The sequence below is a fragment of the Amblyomma maculatum genome, chromosome 4 (genome assembly GCF_055883805.1).
Source record: "Amblyomma maculatum isolate TAMU_Amacu chromosome 4, ASM5588380v1, whole genome shotgun sequence".
In the NCBI taxonomy this organism is placed as follows: Eukaryota; Metazoa; Arthropoda; class Arachnida; order Ixodida; family Ixodidae; genus Amblyomma; species Amblyomma maculatum.
This window is the reverse complement of record NC_139347.1, coordinates 116,352,721-116,370,006: the sequence shown is the minus strand read 5'-3', so window position 1 is coordinate 116,370,006 and position 17,286 is coordinate 116,352,721.

Below are 17,286 nucleotides of genomic sequence, written 5' to 3'. Positions count from 1 at the left end.
ACACCGCACGGTGCATGACGGCCTATTGTTTCGCCTCTATTAAAATGTCCCTGCTGTGGCTGGAACCAAATCTGCATCTTTGGGTTCAGCAGCCAAGCACTCTGAGCCAGCACAACAGGGCCAAGTATCAAAATGCATGCCATTACATTTCTTTCTAGCCTGTGGTTTTCTTCACAGAACTAATGTATACAAGGAAAAGTAAACAGCAAGAAAACACTAGTTTTATTGCACATTATATTCACATTTCAGCAAACATTCTCTAGGAAAAAATTTCTCATAATGTTTTCATGGAAACCATGAACAAAACAAAACAGTGCACTTACTCCACTCGAATTATTAATGGGCAAGGTTGCATCTATGCTACTGCACTGCGCTTATCACAAAACCACAAGCCCCATCTGCTTTGGCTAATCACTTGATGGAACTAACGGAGACAGATGTCGCACACCACAGACTGGTCGTCTCGCAACATATCTCTGCATATGTTGCATTTCAATTTCATGCCTTTCCACTTAGTTTCAACTGTTGCCAGCATTACTAGTCACCCATCTTTTCTGAAATTCCTTTTTACGCTGTTGGGATCAGCATCCTTGTTAACGATGGTCTCTGGCATTTTAGATGCTATCATTTTCACATCTTCCTCATCTGGAAGAACGAAGGAAATGACAAGCTTTGAGCAGACAAAAAATTAGGGAGACTCCTAATCTCCACCTGTAAGGGTATGGTGTGCCAGCGTTAATGGTTCTTGTCTGCAGATCCCACTGTGGATTCTCGTTAATTTACATGCCCTTTGCTACAAACATTACTACTAATTCCTTAATTCATGTCTCTGTTATCTCAGATATACTCATTAGCATACGGTCGTAGGCTGCCCTGTTAGGTGATAGACAACCTGGCATAGACCTCTGTAAGCCTCAACCTTTCTTAATTGGAGGTGAAACGTTGAAGCTGAAATATTTCAAATATAACTTTGTAAGCTTGGCTTAACAGCTCCTGCCATGTCGTGTGGCCTCGTGACATTTGGCTCGTGGCACTTTTGGCTTGTGCACAGGGGTCATCTGTTAAACACTGGTTAACATGCATGAAAAATACATTTTCACACAAACTGGTGGCAAATGGTCAAGTAAGTGGTGCACTGCAGATTCTGAAATGTATACCTATATTCATGCAAGGATCGCATCATCACATAACATGATCAAGAGTTCTATCAGTACCTGTAGTTACATAGCATTTCAATGCCCATTAAAGGACCACCTCAGACAATGGTTGTTGTTATCTCAAGACCTGTTCTAACAGCGTACTGACGCCATTCCACTGAGCGATGGACATGTATATGCATACCCTAGATAGCTCATGATTGTGGATCTCATTTATTTCTATGACTTCCAAGGAGTTCCTGTCGTCAGAAACTTTATGAAATCGGGACAGTAGTCTTGAAAGGTGATGAAAAGAAATAACCAGGTTACCTTGACGCAATGCTAAATTACAGAGGGTGAATATGCTGCATGAAGATACCAAGAAGCTTGTACAAAGAAAAGTGAGAGTGAAATGGCAGGATTTTTGAAACATTGAAATAAACTACAAACTATACTTGTCAAACCTGTCATTAAGGAATGGAAATCATGCAGTAATCAAAAACACAACATGGAGGACATTTTAGGTCATCTTCACAAAACACATACCCAAACCTCACACACAGCTTCATACTTATGAAAGAGGACAAACCAATATGCAAGGAGTGTGGAGATGAACTAACAATAAACCATATCTTACACATGCGCCAGAGTCGAGAAAAGAGGAAACATTTTGTACAATTTCCAACAGATCCATTTCCATCCCAGCATGATCCTAGGAGAGACGTGCAAATTTCCTGCATTTTTGGTTTCCTAGAATGTTCCTAAACAAGCTACATCCTAAAGAACATTTTAGTCATTACACACAAAATAAATACATTAAACCTTGTTCTTGGTGCATGGCAGCATTAGTCGCTTAGGCACCATAAAAATCAACACAATGCTGTAAGGTATACCATGGTTAGCTATGTTATATGAGACAAGCTTTCGGCCTGGTGTGGTCCTTATTCACGTGACAGCGCTGTCATGAGGGTCTATGTCCCAGCGATCGGAAAGTGACCTATTCCAATAATTTTACAAACTGAAGGTGAATGTACAGATTTCTAAAGACTGGAGTGCTCAACTGTTTTATCAACGTCCGCCAGCTTTGACAGCCTGGAGTGAAACTGTTGAAGAGAATACATTTTTGAACATTTAACGCGTTTCTGAAGGCGTTGCTTTCAATTACGGGGCCAACAAAAAGCAGGTGAATGTCAAACGCCGCCTAGATAGGCTTTCTAGCAAGACAGCGGTGTAGCGTGGAAAATCGCTCCGCCGATCCATCGCTGGCGCCGCTGACTTGAAAGGCGAACTGTTCAAACTTATATAGCTACTGACCACACCTGAAACACTGAATTGCGCATGATCAAGGCAGAATTTCTCTAACACTGAGCACTGGTAGCTATCGATTTCGCGCCCAATATTGTGAAAATCTGTCCTCTCTTCGATCATTGATACGTCCACGGTTGAACATTTATGCGCCTCGGGGTAAGCCAGCCGTGGGAACATGGATGCGTGGTTGTAGCAACGATCGCTTGCATGGTACACTCTGCAAAATTCCAAGAGTCAGCTTCTTCAACGAAATGTGCAGCGCACATTTTCTACCGCGTACCTAAGCCCGGCGATGCATGCATGCATGTCGATCCCGATCGTTTCAAAGCTGCGTGGCCGTTCAGTTGGGTCACGCTAACCTCGAGCATGCGGGGGTTTAAGCTACATGTACGCAAACTTCAACGACAAGAAAAAGATGCAGCCTAAGCACTTTAGTCTAGTAATCCCCTATATACCAAAGAACATTGCTGTTCACAGGGAATTCGGATCATTCACGCTTCCGGCTTTCCGGTTGTGCACTCTTGCGGTGCGGTGCAGTAGGTCTTCGCCTCGACGAGTCGATGTGCAGGCCTCTAGTAGATTCGGCATGTCTTCTGCCACGGCTCTGAGGTAGAATTTAAACGAAGAATTTAGCTAAAAACATCCTGTTTCCTAGGTCTGCATGTGAGGAACGAGCATAATGCCATTTCACATACATACTTTGGACTGCCGAATGTTCAGCTGCACGACGAGGTGTGTGTGTGTTGTGCCGGCGCTAGATCTTCAGAAGTCGATGCAGGACCTAAGACAGCGTAAATGCTAGGAATAGCTCGCTCGCATTACGGGCAGATCGAGGTGATAGTTTAGTGCGAAGCGAAAGCTGCTCGTGAATGTGCGTATCTCGATGCCAGCTGGTGGAGCTGGTGCAGTACGTAGCATATCGCCTGCAGCTATGTGCTTGACAGCGATGTTTGCCGTACACAACCCTAAGTGAAGACCGTGATCTATGTTAGAACGGATGCACTCTTCGTAGCACCTCATCGAGAGTCGCGGCTAGCTGATATCATAGAGGATGAGATCCATTCACGCGTAGCAAGCGGAATGGGGCCGCGTTCGACGTGCATATAGCCATGAGCCTGTATATCGACGTCCGCCGTATCTTTACTAGAATCGAATGGATCCGTCGGACGTACCTTTAGACACTTCGTTAGTTAAAAGTATTCGGCCTTGATTTGCTAACCCGTTTCTCGCCCAAATTCTGAAAGACAACTTAGGAGGCCCAATTACGCAGCAATCGCATCACAGTGCAAGCGTTCAACATTATCCGACCGAGGATATCACCTGCGCACTTGCAACTAAGCAAGTTCTCTGACAGGGAGGGCAATAAAAGTCACGCTGACGTAGGCCTTATGCAGCCGTGAAATTTGTTGGTTCTACAACTTCCCACGTGATATGTTTGCAGCCGTTAGGATACGGGGAACAATCGTCGCAGATCAAACAGTGACGTGATCTGTTTGGAGTGCCTGACTCGGTCGGAAGTCATATGTTGTCATGTGCGCAATGGAAGGAGGAATGCAAGTAACCACACGCATGCAAGCAATGACTCCGGAAATTTCGACCACCTGGAGTGCACGCTAAAGAACTCCAGGTGGTCGAAATTTCCGGACTCCTCCACTATGGCGTCTCTCACAGCCTGAGTCGCTTTGGGACGTTAAACCCCACAAGCCAAACCGAAGGAGGAATGTTTAGGACAGACCCTTGTACTCTAACTGCATTACAAAAAAGTGTGGCTGCAGTCATATGCTTTCGCAAAGGGCTACTAGGATTCCTAGGTCACGCATAATATGTATCACCACTGATGTCGACTTATAGTCAGCCGAGTAGAGTCAAGAACTCGCATTTCTTATGCCCTCATGTATTTCGTGGATGACACGTTTCGGAGGCCCACAGTGAGTGCTGTTCATTCAGCATCTCGTGGTAAGCGGTTATTTTGCAAGCCCACAACAGCTTATCTGGAAAGGCTTGGCTCTGCAGCTCCACTATTCTCTTTGGTCAATGTTGGTGTCCTAGAAGCCCATTTTAGAACACTAGCACTGTGCTGTTGCCTTCCTTAACACTGGAAGCCTAGTTCCAAGAAGAGAACGACAGTGTCAATATCTCTTAAATTTGAGAGACAACGGTGACAGATTACCATGCAAGACAGTCACGATTAGCAGTTGGAAAGCATCTGCCGGTATCAAGCTTTCAGTGTCAAGAAAGACACGCCTTGTCAAATGGTGCTTACACAGTGTGGGAATATGTGAAGCAGTTAGAAGTGTTTTGGATCCATTTAAGTTTGGTGTGTGAAAATTTGATCTGCATCCGAGTTTTTCTTTTTTTTTTTTAGTTGAAATGTGACCGACCCATGTTGCTGTAGCTTGACTTAGTGCCACGACCATGCCATGACAGTTGTGCGGACATATACAGGCATTGGAGTGTTCGGAAGCACAGCATCTTCTGGCATAGAAAGGCTAATTCTTGTTTCTGCGGAAAAAAATGGAGCCATTTTAGCAACCATTTTGGAGATCTGCACCATTGCTTGATTCCACCCAGCTGATTAAACATGAGGTGCGAACTTTGGATGTTTATTGGAAAAGCAAAATAATTGGCATAATGAGGTGGCATTATGCATTGTACACACAAAAAGCAGGCAACACTTGCTACCTGAAGTAACACTTGCATGCAGTAAATTAACAGTACACACATTGACGAATAGGGGCTCATAATTCTTGAACCCTTGATTGCTGCATCAATTACTGGTCTTCAAACTGAAATTTGGTCACATAGACCACACTTGTGAACAGTGTTCAGGCTGTCATTTGCCTGCTTGGCAAAATGGAATAAATTCATGTTGATGCAATTCTCTGCAACACTTCTCACAAGATGCGTGCCATCATTAGCCGGACTATGGGCACCGTGCAGAAACCCAGGGGGCAGCACTCGTGGCGAACAGGCAGCGCCACGAGTGGACTCTGGAGGATTTTTGTAGTGGCCGACACAGCTGCCTGGCCGAGTTTATTCAGGCACACTGCAGTCCTCACCACGGACTTTGATTCCTGACAAATCTTCAATACACTTAGTGATGGGCATTTCGGCCTGCTTCTGTTTTTCTGTCTATTAGTGACTAAATGTTCACTTGTTTGTTTCTCACTTGTGCTTGCTCAAAAGCCACTTTTTGGCCAATTTACATAGCCTGCCCTGCACATCAAGAATCTACATCCACATGCACTGATGCAGCTAGGAGTTGTGACATAATTGTGGTCAAAAAATGTTATCCGAAGCTGTTGAACAGTATCACTACCTGGAAGTTGCCTCCTTTGTGCTGATATATTAGAACGTCATGTAGATTTCAAATCACTGCTGCACGGCTGTATTTCACTGCAGTCTAGATGCAAGCATTTGCCTGTTGACACATCTTCCAGTTCATTTTGCACAATTCTTTTTTGAAGGCAGCATGGAGCTGTTGTGTAGTGGGGTTGTTGTACCAGCTGTGTGCTCAAATCAGGCCAAGAAACTGTTCCAAGTGATCCTGGCAAACTTTGTGGGCCGTAATGTACTTTGGCAGTAGCTTTTTAAGTTTCAAGAAAATGAAAATAAGCTTACCAAGCTTTCCATTCAGGTTATGAATCCTAAGAATCCTGCCTTTTGTTCTTTTTCAATCATTGTTCTAATATTTGCAGACTTTTTTTTTTGGAGGAGAGGTTGTGCATTGTAGTTCTGAATGTGCCTTCAAGAGTTTCATGTCCTTTTCATTCACAGGTTTCTTCCAGCCTTTCTGATGCAGGCTTCTGGAATTCAGGGCATCGAATGCATCATTAATTTTCATCAAAAAAATTTCGGTTGCCTGTGGGCCGTAAGCACCTTCTAGGCAAAGTTCCCTGCACTCAGCTGAAGTGCTCGCCACTTGGGCAGCAAGTCTAACTTTCATGAGCTGTCTCAGTCACTGAATGTGGGCTCTGTGCAACTTGTTAGCCAAGTGTGGGCCTTCTTTCTGCTGCTTATTACAAAGTTGCTGAATATGCTCCTAGGACACCGTCCTTCCCCGGTAATCAATAAAATGCCTCTTACTTGCGAGTGCATTTCTGAGAAGATTTGGCACATGGAACGCATCTAAAAATACAGCTACTGGGTCCTGGTTTTCTGAATGTGGGCAATATTTCCCACAAGTTGAAAATTGTGCCCAAGATTCTGTAGCATTGCTAGATTGGCAGGTATGTAATCACTAGTAAGCGGAATTGATCAAAGCTCCAGCATCGTGCCCCTTATGGAGTGGACAAGATTGGCTCTGTGTGTTCCAACCAGGCCATCCAGGAGGAAGTACGCAAGAGGCAACTTCCATCACCCATCAATAGTCACAGCATAATTATGACAAATGAAGCCTTTGCTTGCGATAATGAGTCTGTAAATGCCACTGCCGAAGTCAACGAACCCCTCAAAGTTATGCTTCCACTGAATGTTTTGCTGAATTGCCGTTTCATCAACCATCAGGCTGCAAATCTTTTAGTACCCTTTGCTGGCTCTTTCAGCAGACTTCATTTTTAGTGCATTGAAAGCTTCTCTTGAAAGTCCTGCTTGCCCATCAACAGTCTTGTACTATTTTTTCAGCTTTCTGGGATGCGGGAGGCACATATCGAACACTTTCTGACATACTGAGAGGATCGTGGGGCCATCCATGACAGACACTTGATCTCTGAAGGAGATATTTACCTTAATTAATGCTTACACAACTGATTTAATTTCAGCATTGTTCTTTTGCAGTCTCTGCTTTGTTAGCTGAAGCCTTTTGATGTTCTTTCTTGATTGAGCAGGCACTTCAGAAAACCATGCAGCACTTGCTCTCAGATAAGATTTTTTGGGTGTGTCTTTCTATTAAGAGAAACGAAAAATGTAGCACATTATTAAAGTAGTGCAAATCCAAGCCTCGCATGCTGTAGTTTAAATATTGTGCACCCGTAAAGCACAAAGTACTCAGGGTATCTCAAATAAGACAGAATAAAGCAGTTTGAATCGTCTATTTGTTCGACTAGCAATATCATATTGTTTCATTTCTGATGGAAATGCTGAACATGTTATTAGTGGGCAGAAAATTTGCTCAGTTTTCTTCTCACTCACTGTGTCACAGTAGCACATCATTTGACTGATTGCATATTTTAGCACTGCGTACCTCCTATCGCATAGATCACACCTATGAGATTAACCCTGTTCTTGTCCCAGCAAAAGTGCAGAAATTTGCTTGTAACCTTATCGATAAAATAATAAAATGAGTTGCTTTCCAAGATCACTTCGATAACAAAGTCTTCATTAGTTCAGCCAGCTCTACTAATGTATCTGGATTTCTTGCACTTCCAATAATAAAATTTTTTGTTTATTTTTGCAATTGTCATACCTGTTAAAATATCAGCATTACTGTTTTGTTTGTCAAATAACTATGTTCTAGTTAATGCCCCTCATGTAGTGTGCCTTGTTGGCCCTATTTGAATAATAAATTATTAGAGCTCTAACTTACTGATCCTTTTCTGATGGCTGGAGAGCAGAAGAGGTTTGATGTGCAGGTCATTCGCACTTAAAAATTGTTTAGTTTATTGATTTGTTTCCATACAATGCACCATGCTGATTATTTAACGAATGTTGGTAAAAACTGTCATGTCAGAATGAAACTAAGCCCACTCACACGGTGTGTGTGCCTACGCATGCTGTATGAAAGGTTAAGCGACAGTGCATGGATCAATCTCTTACAAAGCGTCTGTAGTAGTTGCAGAGCCCCAGGAAGCTGCGGGCCTGCTTCACGTTCTTGGGTGCCATCGCTTGCTCGATCGCTTGAATATTGCTAGGGTCAGGTCTTGCCGACAGTCCATCAATTATGTGGCCCAGGTACTTAATTCTGTTGGTCACGAGGTGGCACTTCTTGGGCTGCAGGCGAAGGCCCGCTAAGTCCAGTGCGTTGAAAACATTTCAGAGGTCCCTTAGGTGGTCGCCAGTGGTCTTGGAGAAAACAATGATGTCGTCAAGATATGCGAGGCACACCCTCCAGAGCTGGCTTGCTAGCACTTTATCATGTGCTGGAAAGTGGCAGGGGCATTGCAGAGGCCAAAAAGGACAACATTGAACTCTTATAGTCCGTACCCTGTAGAAAAGGCAGTTTTTTCTCTGTCTGACGCCATGTCCAGTGTTGTGAAGAAGTGGGAGCCTTGCAATCTGTCCACAATGTTGGCTACCCAAGTAAGCGGATGTGCATCTTTTTTAGTGACTATATTGAAGTCTACGCAGAAGTGCCAAGTCCCATCTCGCTTCCGAACGAGAACCATGGGGGATGACCATGGGCTGCTGGACTCTGGACTCCCTTCTCCAACATCTCCAAAACCTGGTCTTGGATTATTTCTCTTTCTGTTGCCGAATTGCGATATGGATTCTGCCGGACTGGTCTCGCATCACCAATGTTGATCTCGTGCTCAACTATGTTTGTACGGCTGAGGCCTTCGTTTGCGTTGACAAATAGGTGCTCATATTCTTCCAGTAAGGATAGGAACCCTTGACACTGACCTTGGTCTAACTGGGTGCCGTACTGGACTTTGTCTATTCCAGACCCAGATTGAGTCGGAGGCCTTACACAGATTCCAACGTTCAGGAGGGGCGTGGTTTTCCTGAGTGTGTTCCCTTGGTAATGGGGAAGGGTGTAGGTCCCGGATTGGCGATGCAGATATACGTCGTGTTGTCCTGGATGCTAGTCAGAGCTCGGGCTACACTTGGATGGGGCCTGTCTGTCGCAGGGCTTAAGGGTTCTACCAGGCATGGTGCGTTTCTGCCAACCATAACTGGAACCATAACCTCCATGGAGGGTGGAACCTGTACGTGTTGCTGGTAGTAAAGACTTCTGGGTTTACCGTGTCCGTGTCGAAATCATCTAGACGGAGCTTCAGGCTATGTCCCGATTGCCTGACTGTTCCCTTTGGGAAACTGATTGCCATTTCTGAGTTTGCACACAGCGGTATTCCACCCAGGAGGTAGATCATAAGGCAGTGTATTCATTACCAGGAATGATTCTTGCAGGTCTGCTGATCCGATATGTACATTGAGCATCACTTCGCCTGCTGCACTGACAAGTTTTCCATTGATGTTCCTGACAATGGCTGTGGTTTTGCCTATTTCGGCTCCTATTCTGGCCACGAAGCTCTGGGGGGCAATGTTCACTGACGCGCCGGTGTCTACTATCATTGTCGTTTCCCAGCCTTTCACCGAAACCGGGAGGGTGACAAGGTGAGAACTGTATGCGTAGCCCGCCTTTCCTGGTGAATTACCTTTTTTCATTTTGGGGGGAATTCACGGACCCCGCCATCTTAGTTTCCCGATGGCTGGGCGTCTTGTGCCCCTGTTGGGCGTCTTGTGCCCCGAGCTGCACGTTGCGCTGACTCATTATATGTCCGGATCGGCCGCAACGGTAGCATCCAGCTTGCCCGGCCTGATTCCGGGACTGCTTGCCCGGGAACATGCGTGGACCTGGTCGAGCAAGCTGTGCAACGGCATTTGTCAGAGCCTTCACGCTCTCTGTAAGGCGTCAAACATTTCGGTCCTTAAGACCTGTGCTGCTGAGGCGTTATGCCTCGAAGTCGACCCCCAGTTATGCTCGGGCGGGCCTCCCGTAGTTTTGTAGGGGTCTGCTGCTAGAAATGGAGAGACCACTGCAAATCCTGGAAGGGGGTGGTGTGTTGGCATGGCCGCCACATGCTGCGCCATGGCACCTACGTGCGCTAATCGCTGCGGGTGTTACAGAAATTCCGACGGGGTTTTGGGGTTTGAGATGGCCACCCTCTTCATCATTTCTGGTTGCAGCCCACGCAGAAATCAACGCACCCTCTCCGGGTCTGTCATGATGGCGTTAGCCCGAGCGCAAAGATGAAGCATGCTCGACACATACTCTCGAGGAGTTTCACCAGGCTGCTGCTGCCTCTCGTGTAGTTGGATAAAGGCCCAATTCCTTGCGTCCTCCCCGGCAAAACTTTCGTGAAGACCCCCTTTCCACTGGTCCCAAGTCTCCATCTTCTATGTAGGTGAATCCCTCAAGATGGCGCTGTACCACCGACTGGCCTCGCAAGGCAAAAATCAAATTATTGGCTTTTTGGGCGTCGCTCCATCCCACTGCTGCTGCGCAGCGCTCGTATAGGCGCACCCAGTCTTTTATGTCCTCATCGGATTTTGCAGAAAAACGCGGATGGGGACCATAAAGCCTTGATGCTTGCTCGTTTACGGCGCCTGTCATCGTGTTTTTGATGCTACGACTCCGCAAGACCTGCTCGTCACTATTCCCGATCATTATTTTTTTTTCTTTTATTTCTAAGTCCCTCGGCAGTCGCTATCTCGGAAATTCTCGTAAATCGATTGTTCCACAATCTTGCTTTGTCTTCAAGCTCAACGTCTTGCCACTTCTCCTGTGAGTCAATCGGCGATGAGTTTCGGGCCGCCTTTGCTTGTTTTCTTCGGTCGCGGCGTTGCCACGTACGCAACTTCCTTTCGCTGCTGCTATCCATGGTCGGGAAATGGTCGCTACCCCGCATCTCCACCACTTGTCGCGTGTTGGTTTTCACAGCGTCTTTTGCCGTGGTGCGAATAAGGCTTGAACACGCAGATTGACTGTTTTCGAGGGAGCGCGCAGTGTGAGTCCGACAGGGTGCGTGGTCTTTGCTTGGGCGACAACTGCATGGCGCTAGGGGGCTGGATCGCTAGCTGAGGGAAGCGAGGGCTCGTCTGGTATGAAACCAGTGCCACTGCGCTCAGAGCGCTAACTGAGGGAAGCGAGGGTATAGCGAGAGCTCGTCTGGTTTTAAACCAGGGCCGCTATGCCAAGGTCCGCAGTGCCGGACCTGCTAAGCTGCTCGAACTCTGCCGCAATCCATCGGAGCAATGAGGGCTTTTTGTAGCAACCAGTGCTGCGACGCTCACTCCAATAGACCACGGCAAGCTGATGGAAGGGGAGGTGTTTACCCTACTCTTCCCGGTAGCCCTAAGGCTCCTCCATTTTTTTAAAGGTAGCGACAACTACCCGAGCGCCTTCTCGAGGGGTCCAAGGGCAGCGGTAGCAGACGACATGCCGCTCTCTTTCGTGCTTACCGCATACTCATGAAGCCGCGCTTAGTGCATACATAAAGCGGTTAATTCAACAGACTTGTGTCCTATGCTGCTCAGGCAACTTCAAAAGACAGGGATAGTAACTTACATTTGCCTGCACCGCATAAACGTAAAAATAAAGCATGTGCGTCAAGCCAGCCAGCTCATTCTTCTGAACCATTCGCCTCAGCACAGCGGCTAGGGAATTGTTTGTTATTTGTGCTTTGAAATGAATAGCGAACTTGTAAACTTATTGCTGTCGTTCCCTAAGTAAAGAATAAGTAGATTTTGAGTGTACTACAACTTTTGGAAACGTCGTTGCACACAAGCTCTAATGCAATGAGCGTCATTGCTGCGTTTTAACCGTTCGTCAGTACTCCATTTTACACACTTCTTTGGTTCAAGTTTATTTCGTTTACACAGTATTACAATAGGTTTATTTTGAGGAAAAACAGTTTCCCTACAATTGTGAATTGCCAACCTATGTATACTTTCCAAGAACTACAAAAAAAAAAAAATGGTCTGACGCAATAGCAAAGCTAGAATGTTTTCTCACTTTTCTATTTTTTGTTCTTATAGCCTGTATGCCGATGATGTCACTTGTAAGCTCGGATGCCGCTTCTTGAAACTTGATGCGTCCTTTTGCGCGTTAAACTGAACGCGTTGATTGTATTCGATGCAACACTGGCGGACTTCTCCATCAAAAGAATGACGCAACAGTGATTCACGCACATAGACGTTTATTTTTTTCACTTATTTATGGTCGAAATTTTTTTTTTATACACCGATACTTAGCATAGCAAACATTGGCTTTCCATCCTAAGCAATAGGAGACATTTGTACTCTCCTTTTTTTTAGAGATTCATTTTTCAGTTTTATCAAGTAACTGACCAATCGCACGCACTTAATTTTCATAGTAACCACCATCAAACGTTGCCTTTTCATTCTAAGAATTTTGATACCTTTGATTCCACCTTTTTTTATTGTTTTTTATCATTTTCTTCGATAAGTCAGCACTTAAAATTTTCTTGATTAGCATAGCAAGCATTGGATTTTTATTCTGAGCATTCTGACACTTTTGAATCTATTTTTTTTTATTTTCAATGAATTTATCAAATGGACACTCGAAATTTTAATTGCCAACATCAAGCACTAGCATTTCATTCTAACATCTTTTCGAGCCCCCTTTTCACCATTTTTAATTTCTTTATTTCAAAAATTACATTGACTTCATTAACACGACATTGCCTATTTCACACCACTCAAACATTGCTAGAGCTACAAATTGTAATTTTTTACGCAGCCAATTATTTTCGAGACACGGTGCCGACAAAACTACTACTACTAAAACGCCGAGCACTTTTCGGCTGAATGAGCTGTATAAGCGATCACTTAATAAAGGGTGACTACAAGCATCCGTGATGTGCCTGCATTAAAAAATTTCTTATATTCTTCTAAAGCAATAGTACAGCATTTGTTGCAGACCATCACCTTCTAGTCCCCACCTCCGTCTACCTTTGCAAGCTTCGCAAACTATAAAAGTGTGCTTGCAATGTTACCGAATGATTTCATTCGAAATATTTTACACCCTCAGTTTGGCAATAAAACCTTTAAGAAAGCAGAAAAGCTAAGTTCGGTGCTTTTTTATAGAGGTTTAGAAAAAAATTAAGCAACACTTTTTTCACAATTGACTTTTATTGCCTGCTGTATGCACTGCTTTGAATCGTGTCCTATAGTAGGATACAACTCATAAGAACAACAGAAGTTGATAAAAACAGACTATGGTTCACTGTGTCCTGTATTGCTCTGCTGGCTAGTTCTTTGACATACTATACAAACAAGCCTGATCAATAAAAAAGCCCATAAGTCGATCCAGGCCAACTGGTCAGCTTTTTTTAGGTAACTGGAAAAACTTTAATGGAGAATTCTTTTTGTCACGAAGGAATTATTCAAATATTCACAGCCATCACTGCAGATGTAAGTTGTACCCGACTATGGAGAGGAGGCATGAAATCAGAACAGCTATAACAAAGAAAAGTACATATTCAGTACAAACATCATCAAAAGCAAACATTTGCACAAGTTTCTATAGCATGCAGAATATACATCTACCATTGCAACAGTTTTAAAGCAGTACTATACAGACATACAATAATTGAGCCTCTTTTATTATATCTGAACATATGAATGCTTTCCTGAACTGCACCATGACACATTGGTTGACCATTGCACAAACAAATCCTCTTTGGCTCCACACTGCGGAATTCCAGGAAATATAGAGCTTGAGACTTGTTCTGTTATGTGGTTGCTTTTAACAGGTCTGAAATGTTTTCTCGGCATAACTTAACCAGGACAAGCGTGTAAAAAGTTCTCATCTGTAACATAGTGCGGTCATAAATAAGGCTGCTCAATCAACAAAGTTTAGCATGCTATCCTAACAAATGCAAGACAGTAAAAACCACAGAAACGGCTGCCTCAGGGCATCTACGGAATGGAATATAGCAATGATACCTGCAGAAAACAACAGTCATTAATAAAGCACAGCACTAACACTTCAAAGGCAATAAATATACCTAGTACAAAATATGCAATAAACTTTTGTTGTCTCAACTTTAAATATCAAAAACATTGCATTGCACTTCATGCATAGAGAATCACAATAATCAGAATTCAGGGAACAAGGAAGAAGCAGTATATCCAAAGTCAGACCTTGCACAATCAGTATAAGAACTTTGCATGTTACCTAATGCTTTTTGCTGCTATGCTCATGCCAACACTTTTGGGAGCCTTGAGCTTGCTAGTACAAGCTAGGAGTTCTTTTTTCTTAAAAGAATGCGGACTCTAGTTCTCAAGAAAATTGCCAAAATATCATTATAGACTGTGACATGTAGGAAAGCAGTTTTCCAAAAATAGCCGATCCTGTATTTTAATCTGCAGTTCTTTTCTAGAAACCCTATTTTCAAGCAGGTTATCCTCATTTTTGCGTACATCACTCTCAGCAGTTTCTACCATCTGAATTACGGCAGGAGATGCAAATGCTAAGGCTGGGTTTTCCTTGTAAGCTTTCAGCAAAGTCGGCTTGCTTCCCTTGGAGCTGCCTCTTATGGCCACTCGACATGCTTCGCACGGGTTGGTCTTTTTTATTTGTGCCACAACATAGCCTGCCAAGTACTTAAGAGACTCTTGCTCTGTGTCCTCATTGGGGCAAGCTGCAATGTTTTGTCTGCTTGCTGCTTGTGTCATTCCCGTCAAAAGGAAGCAGTGATCTTGTGCATAGCTGCCCTTCCTGCTTGGGCGCAAGAACTGTGCCATTGTAGCAGCACGAAGAACACATCTGAACTCAAGAACCTGGGGGACTGGGTTTTTGCTCCTCAATGTGTAAAATATTTTTCAGAACGTCCTGGCAAAAATGGCTTAAAAGCAGGAACTTGAATTGATAGTGTTCAAGAAAGAGTACCTGAAAATCCAATATAGCTGCTGTTGGCAGGAACCCCTGTCTGAATTGGCTTCCAAATGTTTTTTTTTTGCACTTCCGATTGAGATGCCGTCAAAAAGCTTTACTATGTCTTTTAAAAACAGCTAGCAGCATGCTGTCGACAGCTAGCATGGTCCAGCATGCACTTAGGGCACTGGTCATGAATCCGAGGAGTCCAGCACAGTCTAGCACAGCACGTCAGCAACCAAACGACACCTCCCTGGTCGCATGCACTTGCTCTCTTGAGAGCGCCTCTCGTCTTCCTCCACTTCCAGCACTTTTCATCTTGTGTACTGATAGCCATTTATGTTCTTCATTGCAGATATTGCATTCATGAGGCTCAGAAGCACCTGATCATTCATTCCCTTGAATTTCTAAAATATGCCTCAGGTATTTCTTGTAATCCTGGGCCTCAGATAGGGCTGGATTATCTATATACAGCAGATGCCATAACGCTGCCATGGGTATGGAAATGTGGCCACATATTTCCAGTCTAGGATGGGCGTGTCCCCAGGCCCTGTTTTCATCTCATGGGTTACTGCATCAACTCTGGAGTCCAAGGAAACACCACAGCCAAACAGCTGAAAAACTTCTAGAGCCTTTAGATTTGTGTTATTAGTAGGCATTCTGTTCATAACTATTTAAAGGATTGCAGTGTTCCTTTCTAGGAGAAAAGGAGACTTGGTCATGTTGCGTGCAGGCGTGCATTTTACTCACTCCAAAATTTTACAAATGAATGCCTGCAGGTGTTTTAACTGTGGCTATTTAGATGCAGGTTGTGAGACGAGAAAACATTGGATAGGCTCGTTTTATTCCCACACAGGAAAGGCTAGTTTGGCTTTGGTTGGGCACTGCTAGTTGTTTGGTCCTCTTTGTTGGACTATAGTAGCTGGTCCTTGGTCACCAGCATTATCGATGATGTCGTCCATTTCTCTCATCTTTCTGATCGATAATATGCCGCACATAACTCCTTTTCTCGATAGTCACTTGCCTGATGCTTTGGCAAGCACATCTTAATACTCACCGAAAAACCCTTCACATCGCTTCAAACAAGCTCTTTTCTGTTCAGTTGGCAGTGGTAGGGTGGCAGCCACGCAGCGAGGTGTAGCCAATAGTATTAGTGTTGCAGCCTACGCTACCGAGCAGCAGGTCGGGCAAATCTTGTGCTTATCGAAAAACCGGAGGGTTCCTGGCGGCACCAGGGATCGAACCTGGTACCTCCCGAATTTGAGGCGCATGCTCTATCACAAGGCCACCACTTCGTCCGTGACTTGAAATGCTTTCCCAAGCATTTCATTCTAGATGGGCCAAGCACCAGGCAGGGGGAAATCTTGTAGCCATTGGAAACCGGTGGGTAACCAGCGGCACCAGTCGCTGCCCGGGGCCTCGAGGAAGAGACTGAATGCTCGACCATCTCCGTTTATTTCTGGAGAACGACTGCTCTAACCAACTGTACAGTAATGAGGGCACGTAGCCCGTTTAGAGAGAGAATGTGAAAAAGAGTAACAAAAAAGTACAAAACACATAGGCACGGCTGCTTCCAAAGGTCCGACGTAGTTGCCGTTTGTCTCTCGCAAACTGTCACCGTAACGCCGACACAGGTACACAGCAGTTCACAGGAAACAGAGCGGTCCCGCCGAAGGCTTCAAAGGGACAGCGGAGAACGCGCAGCCCAGCGGGCGGTCATCCCTGCTCGGCCACCGGAAACATAATTCTTCATGCTCCCTTTTTTTCTCGCCACGATGTCTTATCCGTGCGCATCGCGGGCTGCTGCGCGGTCCCTCCTTCCCGTCGTGGCGTCGTCGAGCGCCTTGATGAAAGCCAGGAGAGTCGTCCCGATCACAACAGTAGGGAGGCCATATGCAACTCTGGTGATGACCAGTGCTTGGACCAGCCACACAATATCCTCTTCCCTCATTCCTTTTCGCGCTCTCGCCACACTAGCACTATATTTAGGTCAAATCATTTTCTTTAGGACAATGCTAAGGTTTTAAAATCTACCCTAGCTTTAATTAACTAATGTCCGCATAACAACTAAGCATTAACTAAGCCCAGTGGCAACAAGTACCATTAAAAAACTAAGCATGCATCTATACAGACTTTCATTGCAATGCACGCTAGTCAGTCCCTATGGGGCAAAAAAGCCAACCATAACGGCCGAGAAAAAGACTCGGAAACACTTACATTGTGTAAACTGGCTGTTGTTATCTTCTGGCCTGTCGTCAACAAAAACAGTTTCACATGCTGCCA